The following is a 17,760-nucleotide window of genomic DNA, read 5'->3' on the forward strand; positions in this document are numbered from 1 at the left end:
AAGGCGTCAACCATGCCCGTGGACACCGCATGCTCCCTTTCCAGGGACACCTGGCCGCAAACGCATCATGGCCAACATGAGAAAGAATTTATTTCCCATTAGCTTAATTTGTGGGGTGTAGTTAGAGACAGATATGCTTGGACCTCCGTGCCTGCTGGGAGTTGTAGTTTCCTTGTAGGTTGAAGCACCTGCCCCCCCCCCGCCCCCCCTACCCCCGGCAGTGAGTGACAATTAACAGCAGCTCAGGCTGAGCCACATCACACAGCAAACCCACTCAGCAACAGACAGCGTCAAATCCTGGAAACACACATCATATCCAGGACACACTAATCTTCCAGGTTACATGTGTCTGCTTTACTTGTAATGTCTGGGAACATAGAATCATAGGAAAAGGGGAAGTGCAATGTGACCTGAGTGTCATGGTGGAACAGTCGCTGAAGGTTGGTATGCAAGTAAAGCAGGCAGTGAGGAAAGCTAATGGCATGCTGGCCTTCATTGCAAGAGGATTTGAGTATAGGAGTAAGGATATCTTTTGCTGTAGTCATACAGAGCATTGCTGAGACCACACCTTGAACATAGAACATAGAATCAACCTGTTGGACTTTAACCTCGTGTTGTTAAAACTCTTACTGTTAACATAGAATCCCTACAGTGCAGAAGGAGGCCGTTTGGCCCATTGAGTCTGCACTGACTCTTACGCAGGCTTTGGAAACAGAGAATAGGTGCAGGACTAGGCCATTTGGCCCTTTGAATCTGCACCACCATTCAATATGGTCATAGCTGATTATGCACTTTCAGTATCTCACTTCCACTTTCTCTCCATACCCGTTGATTCCTTTAGCCGCAAGGGCCACGTTCAGCTCCCTCTTGAACATATCTAACGAACTGGCCCCAACAGCTTTCTGTGGTAGAGAATTCCACAGGTTCACAACTCTCTGAGAGAAGAGGTTCTTCCTCATCTCAGTCCTGAATGGCTTACCCCTTATTCTTAGACTGTGACCCCTAGTTCTGCACTTCCCCAACATCGGGAACATTGTTCCCACATCTAGCCTGTCCAGTCCCATCAGGATTTTATATGTCTATGAGATCCCCTCTCATTCTTCTAAATTCCAGTCTCTCTTCATACATCAGTCCTGCCATTCTGGGAATCAGTCTGGTGAACCTTCGCTGGACTCCCTCAATGGCAAGAATGTCCTTCCTCAGATTAGGAGACCAAAACTGAACACCATACTTGAGGTGTGGCCTCACCAAGGTCCTGTATGACAGCTTCTCGTTATGGACCTGACGTCCTCCACCGAGTAGGGCAGATTGCGGGCTTTTATAAAGTGGTAGAGCCGAGTGACCCCAGGATGGCATAGGTCATTATGGAGAGCCTGCAAACGGTCCTCCTGTATACTGGCGCATGTTCCACGCGAGGGGGCATCCGAGGGCTCATTGAGTTTCCCTGGACGGTACATGATGTCATAGTTATAGGTGGAGAGTTCAATTCTCCACCGCAAGATCTTGTCATTCTTGATCTTGCCCCTCTGCGTGTTATTAAACATGAACGCCACGGACCGCTGGTCCGTGATCAGGGTGAACCGTTTTCCCGCCAGGTAATGGCGCCAGTGCCTGACGGCCTCCACAATGGCCTGGGCCTCCTTTTCCACCGCTGAATGCCGAATTTCGGGGCCTTGGAGGGTGCGGGAAAAAAATGCGACGGGCCTGCCCGCCTGGTTAAGTGTGGCGGCCAGGGCGAAATCAGATGCATCGCTCTCCACCTGAAAGGGGATGGACTCATCAACCGCATGCATCGTAGCTTTCGTGATGTCGGCTTTTAATTTATCAAAGGCCAATCGGGCCTCTGGCGTTAGGGGAAAAGTAGTGGACTTAATGAGCGGACGGGCTTTGTCCGCGTAATTGGGAACCCACTGCGCATAATAAGAGAAGAAGCCTAAGCATCTTCTCAGTGCTTTTGCACTAGTGGGCAGGGGAAGTTCAGAAAGGGGGCGCATACGGTCTGGATCAGGGCCAATGACCCCGTTTTCCACCACGTATCCTAGGATGGCTAAACGGCGCGTACGAAACACACACTTCTCCCTGTTGTAGGTCAGGTTCAGGCGAGATGCAGTGCGTAGGAAATTCAGGAGATTTGTGTCGTGGTCCTGCTGGTCATGGCCGCAGATGGTGACATTATCCAGGTATGGGAAGGTAGCCCGCAGCCCGTTCTGGTCCACCATTCGGTCCATAGCACGCTGGAAGACCGAGACCCCATTGGTGACACCAAAGGGAACCCTGAGAAAGTGATACAAGCGACCATCCGCCTCAAAAGCCGTGTATTGTCTGGGCGAATGGGGAGTTGGTGGTAGGCAGACTTGAGGTCTATGGTGGAGAACACCCGGTACTGCGCAATCTGATTGACCATGTCAGATATGCGCGGGAGAGGATACGCATCCAGCTGCGTGTATCGATTAATGGTCTGACTGTAGTCAATGACCATCCGGGGTTTGTTCCCGCTCTTGACCACCACGACCTGCGCTCTCCACGGACTAGCGCTGGGTTGTATGATCCTTTCTTTGAGGAGCCGCTGAACCTCAGATCGAATGAAGATCCGATCCTCAGCGCTGTAACGCCTACTCTTAGTCGCAATGGGCTTGCAGCCTGGCACAAGATTCTGGAACAGGGAGGGTGTGGTGATCTTCAGCGTCGAGAGGCTACAGGCGGGGCGCGTTGGGCAATTTGGAGGCTGCTGTTCTCCCACTGAAAGCAAAGGGAGTGGCCCACCGTACTGTAGGATTACACTCCTCAAGTGGACCATGAAGTTTAGTCCGAGAAGTATTGGCGCGCAAAGGTGCGGCAACACTAGGAGCTTGAAACGCTCGTAAACTGTGCCTTGCACCGTTAAAGTTACCACGCAACTCCCTAGCACGGTGACAGATCGGGACCTTGATGCCATAGAAATTGTCTGTTTGACAGGTTGAATCCGGAGTCCACACCGCTTCACAGCGTCTGGGTGGATAAAGCTCTCAGTGCTCCCGCTGTCAAACAGACAATAAATCAAGTGGTCATTTACCTGAATGTCCATCATAGATTTGTCAAGTCTATGAGGCTTGGCCTGGTCCAGGATGATCGACGCCACCGTTGGTTCATGAGCGCCACTGCAGGCAGTTGAAATTGATGAGGATGACCCCTGCTGGTCGTTCGCGGTCGGTGCCGACCAACATGGCCACTCCCATAGATCGCACGTGGGTGATGGCGCCAAACTCAGCGACCCCTGGTGGTCACACATCTCCGACTCCGTCGACCGTAATGGTGTCGTCCTGGCCTCGCACGTGGACGAAACCCTCGACGATTTCGACGACGAAGAACCAGGCTCTGAGGAATCGCAGGCCGCACTGCTGTTCCTAGATTTAGATCGGCACACTTTTGAATAATGCCCCTTCTTACCGCAGGCAGAGCACAACACAGCTTTAGCGGGACACCGTTGCCGAGTATGCTTCGCTCCCCCACAGAAGTAACACCGCGGGCCGCCCGGAGCTGCTGCCGTCGTCTGGCCCGAGTGTGAGCACGCCATCACGCAGCATTTCGAACCCGAGGGACGAGGAGGGATCAGCGACTGCTCCTGCCACGTTGTCTCCACGTGGTCTTCAGGATACAATACTAGGCTTTTGGAGGCCGTCTCCAGCATCTCCGCTAGTTCTATTGCCTGGGTAAGGTCATGGTTACCTTTCTCCAGTAGTTTGAGTCGAATGTACGACGATCCGGCTCCCGCCACAAACGCATCTCGGGCGAGGTCGTTCATACTCTGCTCAGCCGACACAGCTTTGCAGTTACAGCCCCTGGCTAGCTGTAGGAGCTCGTTCGTGTATTCCTCCATCGTTTCGCCAGACTGCTGTCGTCGAGTGGCTAAGAGGTAACGAGCGTGTATTTCGTTGGGCGGTTTAATATAACGCTTCTTCAGAAGCTCGAGGGCCTTTGTGTAATTGGTGGCCGCACGGATCGCGAGGTAGACAGTGTCGCTTACCCTCGCATGGAGGACCCGGAGTCTGTCATCATCTGTGGTGACCGCTGCGGAGGCTGCCAGGTAGTCCTCGAAACACTTCAGCCAGTGGTCGAAGGTGTTAGAGGTGCCCACCGCACGTGGATCTCGTGTAAGGCGTTCAGGCTTCAGTATCTGCTCCATACTCTTTTTTGTTTCCTTCTTCGACGAGAGTTTATTTACAGCAAATAAAATTGATGCGCGTTATCATACACGAGGCTTGATGCTCAGGAAATAAAGGCTTTTATTTGCTGTAACAAGGCAGCTACCAATTATATACACGATCCCAGACTGAGGGGTCCCAGCCAGAGCAGGGACCTTTATACCTCTCCCAGGAGGCGGAGCCCGACTGGGATGTACCACAATAACTATAATACAAGGTGTAACAACCCAACCCTAACCCCAACAGCAACAAGTAGAACAACCCATCCCTAACCCAACAGCAACATATATACATACTCGTAGTACTGGCCAGACCCTGGCTCAGTACTATCTAGTGGGAACCAACGATGGTTCACCACAGCCTCCCAGATAGCTGATAAGGAAGCTCTGAAATTTGGGTTCGCACTGCTGAAGGGCATTAACTGGAAATAGGATATGCTTTTTAGAAGGTTGGTACCTTCTACAAATGGGTTCCAAAGAGGAAAGAAGCTATTGCCAAAGCTCTGCAGCTCCAGTGGCTAAGGACTGCCATTTGATTAGATAGTCTGTGTGTCTTTGCAATAACCAGGAGGATGGAGATCAGGAGAAAATGTACAGTGGTTCGAATCACACCTGGCCACATCGCAAGATAGTTATGATGAGTGAATGCCTGGAGTCATTTAGGATTAATACCTACAATTGCCTAATTCACCAACTGGCAACCACCCTCCATTTGGTGGAGGGGGAGATATGGGACTTTGGGACTAAGTCTGAGTTTCTGATCAAGTCCACAGATTATTGGTGGCTGGGGATTTAATGATGCTGAGTGTTAACGAGTTGAGAGGGGCGGGTCGGGATGGTGACCTCCTGATGAACCTGCTCCTGGGCCTGGCGAAACGCGCCATTAACAGGTCCAGGCAGCGGGCGACCAAGGGGGTCGTCCATCCTGACTGCCTGCCCATCCTCCGCGGCTACGTTCGCGGCCGGTTGTCCCTGGAGAGGGAGCATGCGGTGTCCACGGGCGCAGTTGACGCCTTCCATGCCCGTTGGGCACCGCAGGGGCTGGGGTGCGTTATAGACCCCGATAATCACATTTTGATTTGATGTTTTAAGTTTCCTTTGCACTTTGTTTCTGTTCGGGCTGTTCCCCCTCCTTTTGGGGAGCTGCCCTTTTTCCTTTGTCCCTAAGTTCCTTTGAGTTGGTTTATTTGGTTTCCCCTAAAAGATTAACGAGTGATGATTGATTATGTTCCCCCTTTGGGAAATAGTCATTACCTGGCATCATTGTGGCACAAATGCTATTTGCCTCTGAGCACCCGGGTTTCAGTAATGAGCTTGTCTTGTTGCAGGCAGGCATGGATGGGCTGCACGATCTGTGAAGAGCGGTGAATACTGTGCAATCATTAGCAAACAACCCTACTTCTGATTTGGCAATGGGGAGGTTGGTCTGCCCCGAGGAACCCCTACAGCATTGTCCTAAGCTGAGGCGTGGGCCTCTAACAATCATGACTGTCTTTCTACATGTCATTGCATTCTAATCAGTATTCTGTAATTTGATTTCTGTGTCTGTGCCCTGTTTGAGAACAGAGACCACTCCATCTGACGAAGGAGCAGTGCTCCGAAAGCTAATGGTATTTGCTACCAAATAAACCTGTTGGACTTTAACCTGGTGTTGTGAGACTTCTTACTGTCTTTCTACAGGCCAGGTGTGTACATTTTCTCCAGATCCCCATTGACTTAAATTTTATTCGGGCTCATTAGTGTCACACTCGATTAAATGTTACCTTCCTGTCAAGGGCAGCCACTCTCCCCTCAGTATTGGAATTCAGTTCTTGTGTCTGTGTTTGTCCCAAGGCTGTAATGAGGTTTGCAGCAACTGAAACCCGATCTTCTCAGTAATTTGACTTGGAGCTTGGTGATGGATCCGTGCATATGCTAGACCGTCAGCTCACCAAAAACAAAGTCCCAAACTGCACACTGAGACATACTGAGGATACGGCTGCCTCAGCACTCATGATAAGAATGATAGGTGTGTGTTAAAACTAAAGGATTGTGTTTTCCAGCCTTAGGTCTGTGATACCCAGTGTATACGGATAAAAGCAAATTACTGCGGATGCTGGAATTTGAAACCAAACGAGAAAACACTGGAAAATCTCAGCAGGTCTGGCAGCATCTGTGAGGAGAGAAAAGAGCTGCCGTTTCGAGTCCAGATGACCCTCTGTCAAAGCTAAAAGGCAGAGAAAGTGGGAGATATTTATACTGCAGGGGGGAGGGAATGAAAGATGAGTCGTAGCCACAGAAACCAGGGGAAAGGACTGCTAATGGCAGTCCACAGATAGAATAAAGGGTGTGAATGGCCAAATGGCAGAGAAGCTGTAAGCTGTGACAGATGGAGATGTGGGGGGGGGGGGGGGGGGGGAGGAGGTGGGCATGGGTGGAAATGATGGGACAGAGGTAGAATGAGCTTCCTGTTGCTTGCCATTTTAACACACGATCCTGCTCCCGTGCCCACATGTCTGTCCTTGGCCTGCTGCAATTTCCACTCCATCTGACGAAGGAGCAGTGCTCCGAAAGCTTATGGTATTTGCTACCAAATAAACCTGTTGGACTTTAACCTGGTGTTGTGAGATTTCTTACCGTGTTCACCCCAGTCCAACGCCGGCATCTCCACATCATGCTGCAATGTTCCAGAGAAGCTCAACGCAAACTGGAGGAACAGCATCTCACCCTCCGGCTGGGCACTTTACAACCTTCCGGTCTCAACATCGAATTCAACAGCTTCAGATGATTTGCTCTACCCCACCTCCACCCCTTTGTTTTCATTCTATTTTATTTAATTTTTTTACTGTTCTCTACCTTTTATTTCTTTATTGTCATTTTTCTTCCCCCACTCTTTCCCCCTATTTTATCCCCCTTCCCTTACCTTTTCTCCCCTCACTTCCCTTTTTCTACATTCTACCGCTGTCCCATCTTTTCTTCCCCCTCCCCCAACCTGTCTTCGCCTGTCACAGCTTACAGCTTCTCTGCCGTTTGCCCATTCACACCCTTTATTCTTTCTGTGGACAGCTATTAACTGGTTTCCCTGGTTTCTGTGGCTATGGCTCATCTTTCATTCCCTCCCCCTGCAGTATAAATATCTCCCACTTTCTCTGCCTTTTAGCTTTGACAAAGGGTCATCTGGACTCGAAACGTCAGCTCTTTTCTCTCCTTACAGACGCTGCCAGACCCGCTGAGATTTTCCAGCGTTTTCTCTTTTGGTCCCAGTGTATATGGATTTTTCTGCTAATTCCTGGCATTTCCCTAAAGAACGCCTTCTATTAAAACTCTAGGCCTGTACTTCCGTAGTTTTAACTGACCCACTCTCTTAGTATCACGGTAGCACAGTGGTTAGCACTGCTGCTTCACAGCTCCAGGGTCCCAGGTTCGATTCCTGGCTCGGGTCACTGTCTGTGTGGAGTTTGCACATTCTCCTTGTGTCTGCGTGGGTTTCCTCCGGGTGCTCCGGTTTCCTCCCACAGTCCAAAGATGTGTGGGTTAGGTTGATTGGCCAGGTTAAAAATTACCCCTTAGAGTCCTGAGATGCATAGGTTAGAGGGATTAGCGGGTAAATATGTGGGGGTAGGGCCTGGGTGGGATTGTGGTCGGTGCAGACTCGATGGGCCGAATGGCCTCCTTCTGCACTCTATGATTTCTAGTACCAATCACCTGTGTGTCCTTTGAATGGTGGAAGAACAGCAACAAAAATAATTAATATAATGTAAAGCATAAACATTGCAAATTAGCTTGGAATAACTAAGAATACATTTTTAAAAATCTAAGTACAGGTAGAAAAGGGTAATTCAAAATTAAATTGTAAAGAAGTGTTCTGGATGGATCTACAAACAGGAGTTCCACCTTTAAGACTGGTTGAATTTACATGGTTGGGGAACAGTGTAGCTAGTATTAAACTTAACTGATGAAATTGGAAGAAGGGCTGCATTTAATAAAAAAGAAAATATTTTAAAACCTGAAGATGCTTTATTTGTAATTGTTAGTTTACTATCCTCCCACTCTGTTTGAAGCAAGCTGTCTAGATCCATTTTATGCTAAAGATTATGGGATTTCTGAGGCTGTTGCCGGTGCTATTCCCTGGTGCAGCCACCAGGAAGCATTGTTGAGCAATGTGGTGTTGATCAGACTTTCCCATTATTGGTTGATTTGTAATATTGCCCTTTTAGGGGAGGCTGGGTCCACAAAAATGAATATAATTGGACTAAAAAAGGAAAATTGTGGACACTGGAAATCTAAAGGCAGGACAGAATCCAGAAAATGCATTCCTGGTTATTCCACCGGTTTCGTACAGTCAGTTAAAAGCATTGATAGAATGTTAGTTTTCATGAAAGATTGTTTCTTAGTAGTTTGAGATCCCAGTTAAAGTAAGTGCTGCAGTTTGATGACTTCAGTTAGACCATAAGACATTGGAGCAGAATTAGGCCACTCGGCCCATCGAGTCTGCTCCCCCATTCAATCATGGCTGATATTTTTCTCATCCCCATTCTCTTGCCTTTTCCCCATAACCCCTGATTAATCAAGAACCTATCTATCTCTGTCTTAAAGACACTCAATGATCTGGCCACCACAGCATTCTGCGGCAAAGAGTTCCACAGATTCACCACGCTGGCTGAAGAAATTCCTCCTCATCTCTGTTTTAAACGATTGTCCCTTTAGCCTGAGGTTGTGCCCTCTGGTTCTAGTTTTTCCTACTAGTGGAAACATCCTCTCCACATCCACTCTATCCAGGCCTCACAGTATCCTGTAAGTTTCAATAAGATCCCCCCTCATCCTTCTAAACTCCAACGAGTACAGACCCAGAGTCCTCAACCATTCCTCATACGACAAACTCTTCATTCCAGGGATCATTCTTGTGAACCTCCTCTGGACCCTTTCCAAGGCCAGCACATCCTTCCTTAGATACAGGGTCCAAAACTGCTCACAATACTCCAAATGGGGTCTGAGCCTTATACAGCCTCAGAAGTACATCCCTGCTCTTGTATTCTAGCTCTCTCGACATGAATGCTAACGTTGCATTTAGTGAAGGTAATGGTGTAAAGGATTGTGTGGTTTTGACACCTTGGGTTGGAGATTTTCCTCTCCACGCATGCCCAGAATTGAATCAGGAATGGGTAAAATGAAACCCAGAAGGCTGGAATTTCAAACTTATCCCTCCATTCATGATCGATGTTATCATCCTCAGTTTAAAAACGTACCAGGTTGCGGTCCCGCACACACATCCTGTGACTTGAGGGTCACCATTATAAAGACCATTATAAAAATATATAATTTTCTTATAAGGAGAAATTTGGAAATCATCCCCCGTGCTATTTGAATAGTGACAAGGGATTTGGAAACCTGCTCCGGAGTCAAGAACCTTTTGACAAGAAAAGATAGCAGGTCTTGCCAATACCCCCACACACCTTCCATGTCTCCTCATTTTCCTTATTAGAACATACAATATACAGTACAGGAACAGCCCCATGACATTGTGCCAAACATGACACCAAATTAAACTAATCCCTTCTGCCTACCCTTGGTCCATAGCCCTCTATTCTTTGCATATTAATGTGCTTATCTAAAAGCCCCTTAAATGCCCCTATTGTATCTTCCTGCACCACCAGCTCTGGCAGCGCATTCCAGACACCTGCCACTCTCTGTGTAAAAAACTTTCCCCTCACATCTCCTTTGAACTTTCTCCCTCACCTTCAGCGCGTGGCCCTAGTGTTAGACATTTCAACTCTGGGAAAAAGATTCTGACTCTCAACCCTATCTACGCCTCCCATAATTTAATAGACTTCTATCAGGTCTCCCCTCAGCTTCCGCCGCTCCAGAGAAAACAACCCGAGTTTGTCCAGCCTCTCCTTATAGCTCACACCCTCGAATCCAGGCAACATCCTGGTAAACCTCTTCTGCGCCCTCTCCAAAGCCTCCACATCCATCCTCTAATGTGGCGACCAGAATTGAACGCAATACTCAAAGTGAGGCCTAACCAAAGTTTCATAAAGCTGCAAATGACAACAAATGATTCTTGTACTCAGTGCCCTGACCAATAAAGGCAAGAATGCCATTAGCCTTCTTTACCACCCTATCCACTTGTGTGGCCACTTTCAGGGAGCTATGGACTTGAACCCTCAGATCCCTTTGTACATCAGTGCTGTTCAGGGTCCTGCCCCTCATCTTTCTGTCACATCCATATCCTCCTGTGCTCCCTCCTATCCACATGTCCCCCCCACTTCCCATGCCACTTCCATACCATTTGCATTACCCCATTCATTGAATGGCTGTGATTTAATGACACTTTGAGGTTGTAGGACGAGCAGTATTTTTCCAAAGGAGATTTTTAAAACCTTTTTGTTTATTATGTTGATTTCAGGAGCATTTCAAAGACTTGTCAAAGGCTCATTGGTTCTGTACATAGTGGATACTGAGAGAGTGGATATACAGATATCATGGGGGTCATGGGGCTCAGAAAAGAGATATGGAAGGAGCATGGGGGTTATTAAAGGGGTTATAGAAGGCTTTTAAAAAATTCATTTGTAGGTTGTGGGCATCGTTGACTGGCCAGTATTTATTGCCCATCCGTAGTTGCCCTTCAGAAGGTGGTGGTGAGCTGCCTTCTTGAACCGCTGCAGTCCACGTGCTGTTGGTTGATCCGCAATGTCGTTAGGGAGGGAATTCCAGGATTTTGACCCAGTGACTGCGAAGGAACGGCGATATATTTCCAAGTCAGGATGGTGAGTGGCTTGGAGGGGAACTTGCAGATGGTGGTGTTCCCATTTATCTGCTGCCCTTGTCCTTCTAGATGGAAGTGGTTGTGGGTTTGGAAGGTGCTGCCTAAGCATCTTTGGTGAATTTCTGCAGTGCATCTTGTAGATACTGCTGCTACTGAGCGTCGGTGGTGGAGGGAGTGGACGTTTGTGGATGTGGTGCCAATCAAGCGGATGTGGAAGAGGTATGGAGGGAACATGAGGAGCTAAGGAAGGGGCATGGGAAAATGGAGAAAACATGGAGTTCAAGGGATGAAGGCTGAAGGGGAAAATCCGGCCCTTTATCTGTTTTGAAATCTAGCCCTGGTTGATGGGGCGAGACTTTTGCCTGTTTGCTGGCTGTAAGTCATTTTAGGTGCAATGAGTTTGGGATGTTTCAAAGCTGTTCTAATCAACATTGGCTTGTTGTATATGTGCTAAACCAACAAAGTGGCAAAAAATTAGGAAAGCAGATAGGCCAAAAAAAGGTGGTTAACATATGTCTTATGACAGAAATCGAATGGAACACAAACTTGTCATAACTTCATTGATGAGGGAGCCAAACATTCTATCACTTTTACAGCAGGAGTGAAATGATGAAACATTGTGCACTGGGCAACATTGTTGAATTGACAACTGACTGAAGGGAAATCTGACAGCTGACAGCGCTTGATTTATTCCCAAAGAGAGGTCGGGGTATATTCCCAAACAACTTTGGTTTTAATATATTTGATTTATTATTGTCACATGTATTAACCTACAGTGAAAAGTATTGTTTCTTGCGTGCTTTACAGACAAAGCATACCGTTCATAGAGAAGGAAACGAGAGAGTGCAGAATGTAGTGTTACAGTCATAGCTAGGGTGTAGAGAAAGATCAACTTAATGCAAGGTAAGTCCATTCAAAAGTCCAACAGCAGCAGGGAAGAAGCTGTTCTTGAGTCGGTTGGTACGTGATCTCAGACTTTTGTATCTTTTTCCCGAAGGAGGAAGGTGGAAGAGAGAATGTCCGGGGTGTGTGGGGGTCCTTAATTATGCTGGCTGTTTTGCCTAGGCAGCGGGAAGTGTAGACAGAGTCAATGGATGGGAGGCTGGTTTGTGTGATGGATTGGGCTACGTTCACGACCTTTTGTAGTTTCTTGCGGTCTTGGGCAGAGCAGGAGCCATACCAAGCTGTGATACAACCAGAAACAATGTTTTCTATGGTGCATCTGTAAAGGTTGATGAGAGTCGTAGTTGACATGCCAAATTTCCTTAGTCTTCTGAGAAAGTAGAGGCTTTGGTGGGTTTTCTTAACTATAGTGTCGGCATGGGGGGACCTGGACAGGTTGTTGGTGATCTGGACACCTAAAAACCTGAAGCTCTTGACCCTTTCTACTTCGTCCCCATTGATGTAGACAGGGGCATGTTCTCCTTTACGCTTCCTGAAGTCGATGACAATCTCCTTCGTTTTGTTGACATTGAGAGAGAGATTATTGTTGCCGCACCAGTTCACCAGATTCTCTATCTCATTCCTGTACTCTGTCTCGTCATTGTTTGAGATCCGACCCACTACGGTGATGTCGTCAGCAAAATTGAAAATCGAATTGGAGGGGAATTTGGCCGTACAGTCATAGGTGTATAAGGAGTATAGTAGGGGGCTGGGAACACAGCCTTGTGGGGCACCGGTATTAAGGATGATCGTGGAGGAGGTGTTGTTGCCTGTCCTTACTGATTGTGGTCTGTGAGTTAGGAAGTTCAGGATCCAGTCGCAGAGGGAGGAGCTGAGGTCCAGGCCGTGGAGTTTGGAGATGAATATCGTGGGAATAATAGTGTTGAAGGCTGAGCTGTAGTCAATAAACAGGAGTCTGACATAGGTGTCCTTGTTATCGAGGCGTTCCAGGCTTGAGTGCAGGGCCAGGGAAATGGCGTCTGCTGTGGACCTCTTGCGACGGTAGGTAAACTGTAGTGGATCCAGGTAGTCCAGGAGGCTGGAATTGATTCGTGCCATGACTAACCTTTCGAAGCACTTCATAATGACGAGTGTCAGAGCCACCGGCCGATAGTCATTAAGGCATGCTGCTTGGCTTTTCTTAGGTACCGGGATGATGGTCGTCTTCTTGAAGCAGATAGGGACCTCAGATTGTTGTAAAGAGAAGGTGATGGTTCTGCCTTTCAAGTCATTTTTTCTGGATATTTTTAAAGATGTCGATAATTAAAGTAAGATAAAATGAGCATGTACAGAATTGGGTCTCACTTTGTGACATGGATCGGTGATTAATCAGGTAACCTGCTAACCAGGTACTGTGGAAGGTAGGGCACGCTATGAAGGAAACAAACTCTGATGCTCTCCACAGATTGTCACTGGGATCTCTGCTTTTCACCACAAGATGGTCAGAGGCTGGGAATTCTGTGGCAAATAACTCACTTCCTGACTCCCCAAAGCCTATCCACCATCCACAAGGCAGAAGCCAGGAGTGTAATGGAACATTCTTCACTTACCTAGACGAGTGCGACTTCAACAGCACTCAAGAAACTCAACGCCATTGGGGCAAAGCAGCCTGCTTGATTGGCAACCCATCCACTGCCTTAAACATTCACTCCCTCAACCACTGATATGCAGTAACAGCAGTGTGTTCCATCCACAAGTTGCACTGCAGTATCTCACTACAGCACATTCCAAACGTATGACCTCTACCATTCAGAAGGACAGGGGCAGCAGATGCATGGGAGCACTACCATCTGCAAGTTTCCTTCCATGCCACACACCATCCTGACTTGGAACCATATTGCTGTTCCTTCACTGTGACTGGGTCAGAATCCTGGAACTCCCTAACAGTACTGTGGGTGTACAGGAGTGTGAGGGGACATTCTTCACTCAAGCATTGAGGCCATAATCAGATCAGAGTATGTTTCCTTTATACTATGTCCTACTTTCCACGGTACATGGACTGCAGAGGTTCAAGAAGGTGATCACCACCACCTTCTCAAGGGCAATTGGGAATAGGCAATACCTTGTGGCCTGGCTAGTGATGACCACATCCCATGTGTAAATTTGTGTAAATGAGTACATTTTAAAAAAATGGCTACAATGAAAAGCAGATGGAGTATAATGTGGGAAAATGTCAACTTGTCCCCTTTGGCAGGAAGAGTTAAAAAGCAATCTAACGGTAGAGAAATTGCAAAACTCTAATGCAGAGTAATCTGGGTGTCCTGGTACATGAATCATAAAAAGTTAGTATCCAGGTACAGCAAGTGATTTGGAAGGCAAATGGAATGTTGTTTATTGCAAGGGAATGGAATATAAAAGTAGAGGTACAGTGCTACAGTTGTACTGGCATGTGTGAGACCACATCTGGAGTACTGTGTACAGTTTTGGTCTCTTTAATTAAGAAAGGATATAGTTACGTTTGAAGCAGTTCAGTGAAGGTTCACCCAACTGATTCCTGGGATGAGGAATGTTTTTTTATGAGGAAATTCGGACAAGTTGGGCCTGCATCCACAGGAGTTTAGAGGAATGAAAGATGATCTTATTGAAACAGAAAGATCCTGAGGTGGTTTGACAGAGTGGATGCTGGAAGGATGTTTCCCCTTGTGGAAGAGACCACAGCCAGGGGACACAGCTGAAAAGTAAGGGAGTCTCCCATTTAAGATGGAGGATAGGAGATTTTTTTTCTTTCAGAGGGGTGTTAGTCTATGGAGCTCTCTTCCTCAAGACTGTGAGAGACAGGGTCGTTTAGTATTTTTAAGGTAGTCGTCAATTGATTCCCTTGTTTGTCAAGAATCTAAGCATTGAGGCAATAATCAGATCAGCCATGATCTTGCTGAATAGTGGAGGAGGCTCAAGGGGTTGAATGGTCCCTTCTGCTCCTAATTCACATGTTAATGTTTCTAAAAGGCAAATGGATCTGGATTCCGGGATTCCTGACCCCATTCCTAGTCTATCTGATTTTCAGGAATGTGCAGGATTGATTCCTGTCAAATGCCCGCATGCAGCACACCTGACATGGCTGGCTCCATTGTGGTGAGAGACTTGTCTTACTCCTCTGCAGTTTTCATGGAGCCAGGCCAGGTTTTTAAAGACCCGCGGTTCACAGTCTCTCGGACGAACTGTCAACCCTTGTCAATTTTCAATTGACCCAGCCTTTTGAAATCTATCCGAGGTGGGTGGGTCTAACCAGAAAGTTTCCCAACTCAAGGTCCCAGCCTCTGGGTTGAAAATTTAGGTCTGGGTAAGTGTGGGGTTGTCCACTTTGAATCCAAGACAGACAATTCAAATATTTTCTAAATGGTGAGAGAATAAGAACTGTAGAGGAGTTGGGTGCCCACAAAAAGTAATCAATAAGGCTCCAGAATTGTTGCCGTTTATCTCACCAGGACTGCAAGACAAAGGAGAATATGTTCTCTTCCAGTTTCAAAACCTTGGTCAGACTCCATCTGGAGTTCTATTTTCAGTTTGGGCCTCACACTTTAGGAAGCATGTACTGGGGGGTAAAGGACAGATTTCAAAAGGCTATAGATGTTGGGTCAATTAACATTTTCAAGATTGAGGTCCATACATTTTTATTCAGTGAGGCAATCAAGGGATTTTGGTCAAATGTGTAAATGGAGGTGATAAACATATTAGCTATAATCTGACTGAGTGGCAAAACAGGCTTGAAAGGCTAAATGATCCACACCTGTTCTTGTGTCCTATGACAATGTTGCCTCTTTTACACTTGGATTTTAAAACCCTCTGATAATATTAGCGGGTGTGGTCATGGGGGAAAGAGAGAAATAAATACTTTCTGGTTGGGAATCACAGAAACCCTACAGTGCAGAAAGAGGCCATTTGGCCCATTGCGTCTGCACCGACCACAATCCCACCCAGGCCCTACCCCCTTATCCCTACATATTTACCCGCTAATCCCTCTAACCTACGCATCTCAGGACACTAAGGGGCAATTTAGCATGGCCAATCAACCTAACCCCCATATCTTTGGACTTTGGAACGGAATGGGAATGGAGAGAGTGGAGAGCTTGATTGTGTTGGAAAGCGTGTAGAGAGACAGGAAGAGGAGAAAGAGAGGGGGAGATCCTGTTTAAAAAGGCAGAGGGAGAAAAGCCTTTTCTAGGGCAGGGAGAGACAATGAAACAATGAACTGACAATCGTGGAATTCCTATTGATTTAGCTGTAAGTTAGATGTGCCAGGTTATTGTACACTGACTAATGGGGCAGTGGCTGTCGGGATCCTATGAGTATTTGATTTGATTTATTATTGTCACATGTATTAGTATACAGTGAAAAGTATTGTTTCTTGCGTGCTATACAGACAAAGCATACCGTTCATAGAGAAGGAAACGAGAGAGTCCAGAATGTAGTGTTACAGTATATATGGATGATTCTCTCCATTCTGTAGGTCTGGGCAGAGACTTCAGCGCTGATGTCAAGTAGGAAATAGAGAGAGGTCAGGCAGGATAACATGGCAAAGATACTGGTAGAGGATGGGATAACAAGGGAAGTATGGATGGAAGTGATTCAGCCCACAATACGTCACAGGTCATTGCCTTTGTCTGTGAATAGTATAAAGGAACGTCACTTTTTAAAAAATAAAGTTTATTTATTAGTGTCACAAGTAGGCTTACAATAGCAATGCAATGAAGTTACTGTGAAAATCCCCTAGTCGCCACACTCCAGTACTTGTTCGGGTACACTGAGGGCGAATTTAGCATGGCCAGTGCACCTAACCACACATCCTTTGGACTGTGGGTGGAAACCAGAGCACCCGAAGGAAATCTACGCAGACAATGGGAGAACGTGCAGACTCTGCACAGTGACCCAAGCCAGGAATCGAACCCGGGTCCCTGGCGCTGTGAGGCAGCAGTGCTAACCACTGTGCTGCCCATTGGTACTGTAAATATCTTCATATAAAAATACCCCTCCCTGCCACCTCCAGGGAAGAGTGCCATGATGGATTCCATGCTATGGGTTCCTGCCAGTTCTGGTCTTTAACTATCCACCAGGTGACATTTGTAAGCGCTTCTCAGTGGGTCTGGTGAAAGGTCTGCATCTTGCCCCTAAGCACACTTGTTGCAAGTATTTCTCACAGACATAAGGATCAAGTGTGGGCCATTCAGTCCTGTGAGCCTCTTCTGCCATTCAGTCAGCTCATGGTCGATCTGTAGCTCAACTCTATTGATGCAACTTTGTTCCAAATCCCTTCATTCCCTTTCCTGATAAAATAAAATCACCCAATCTCACCCTTAGAATTGTCAATTGATTCACTATCTGCAACCTTTTGCAGGAGAGAATTCCAGCTTTTCATTGCCCTTGATATGGAAAAATGTTTCTTCATTATGGCTTCTTGTTATGGATTTGCCCACTAGAAGAAGCATTCCTTATTTCTATAAAAGGTTCTGCTGAAGGATCATTGACCGGAAACATTAAATCTTCACAGACGCTGCCCGACTTGCTGAGTATTTCCCACATTTTCTGTTTTTATTTTAGACTTCCAGCATGGACAGTACTTTGAATTTGTGGTCCATATATCTAACCTACTGCGTTTCTGTATATTAATTTTAAAAAATCTCCTAAGAAGCATTTTGTCAGAAAATACATTATCACCCCTCAGCCACTCACTGTGCTGAGTATTAGTGGTTTCAACCAGAATCCTACTGCTCCTTGGCACAGTGCGCTGGCACTTGCCTCCTGCTAATCTCACTTTGAAAATGGTATACCAGGCATTTCTCAAGTTGCTGTGAACATTTTAGAATCACTGTACAGCCTACTGGGACCTGCCAGCTAATGGATTAATTTTTTTAAAATTCTGCAGTTTCAGAAGCTGTAGTGACATTTTTATTGGCAC

This window comes from Mustelus asterias, chromosome 25 (assembly GCF_964213995.1).
Source record: "Mustelus asterias chromosome 25, sMusAst1.hap1.1, whole genome shotgun sequence".
NCBI classification, from domain to species: Eukaryota; Metazoa; Chordata; class Chondrichthyes; order Carcharhiniformes; family Triakidae; genus Mustelus; species Mustelus asterias.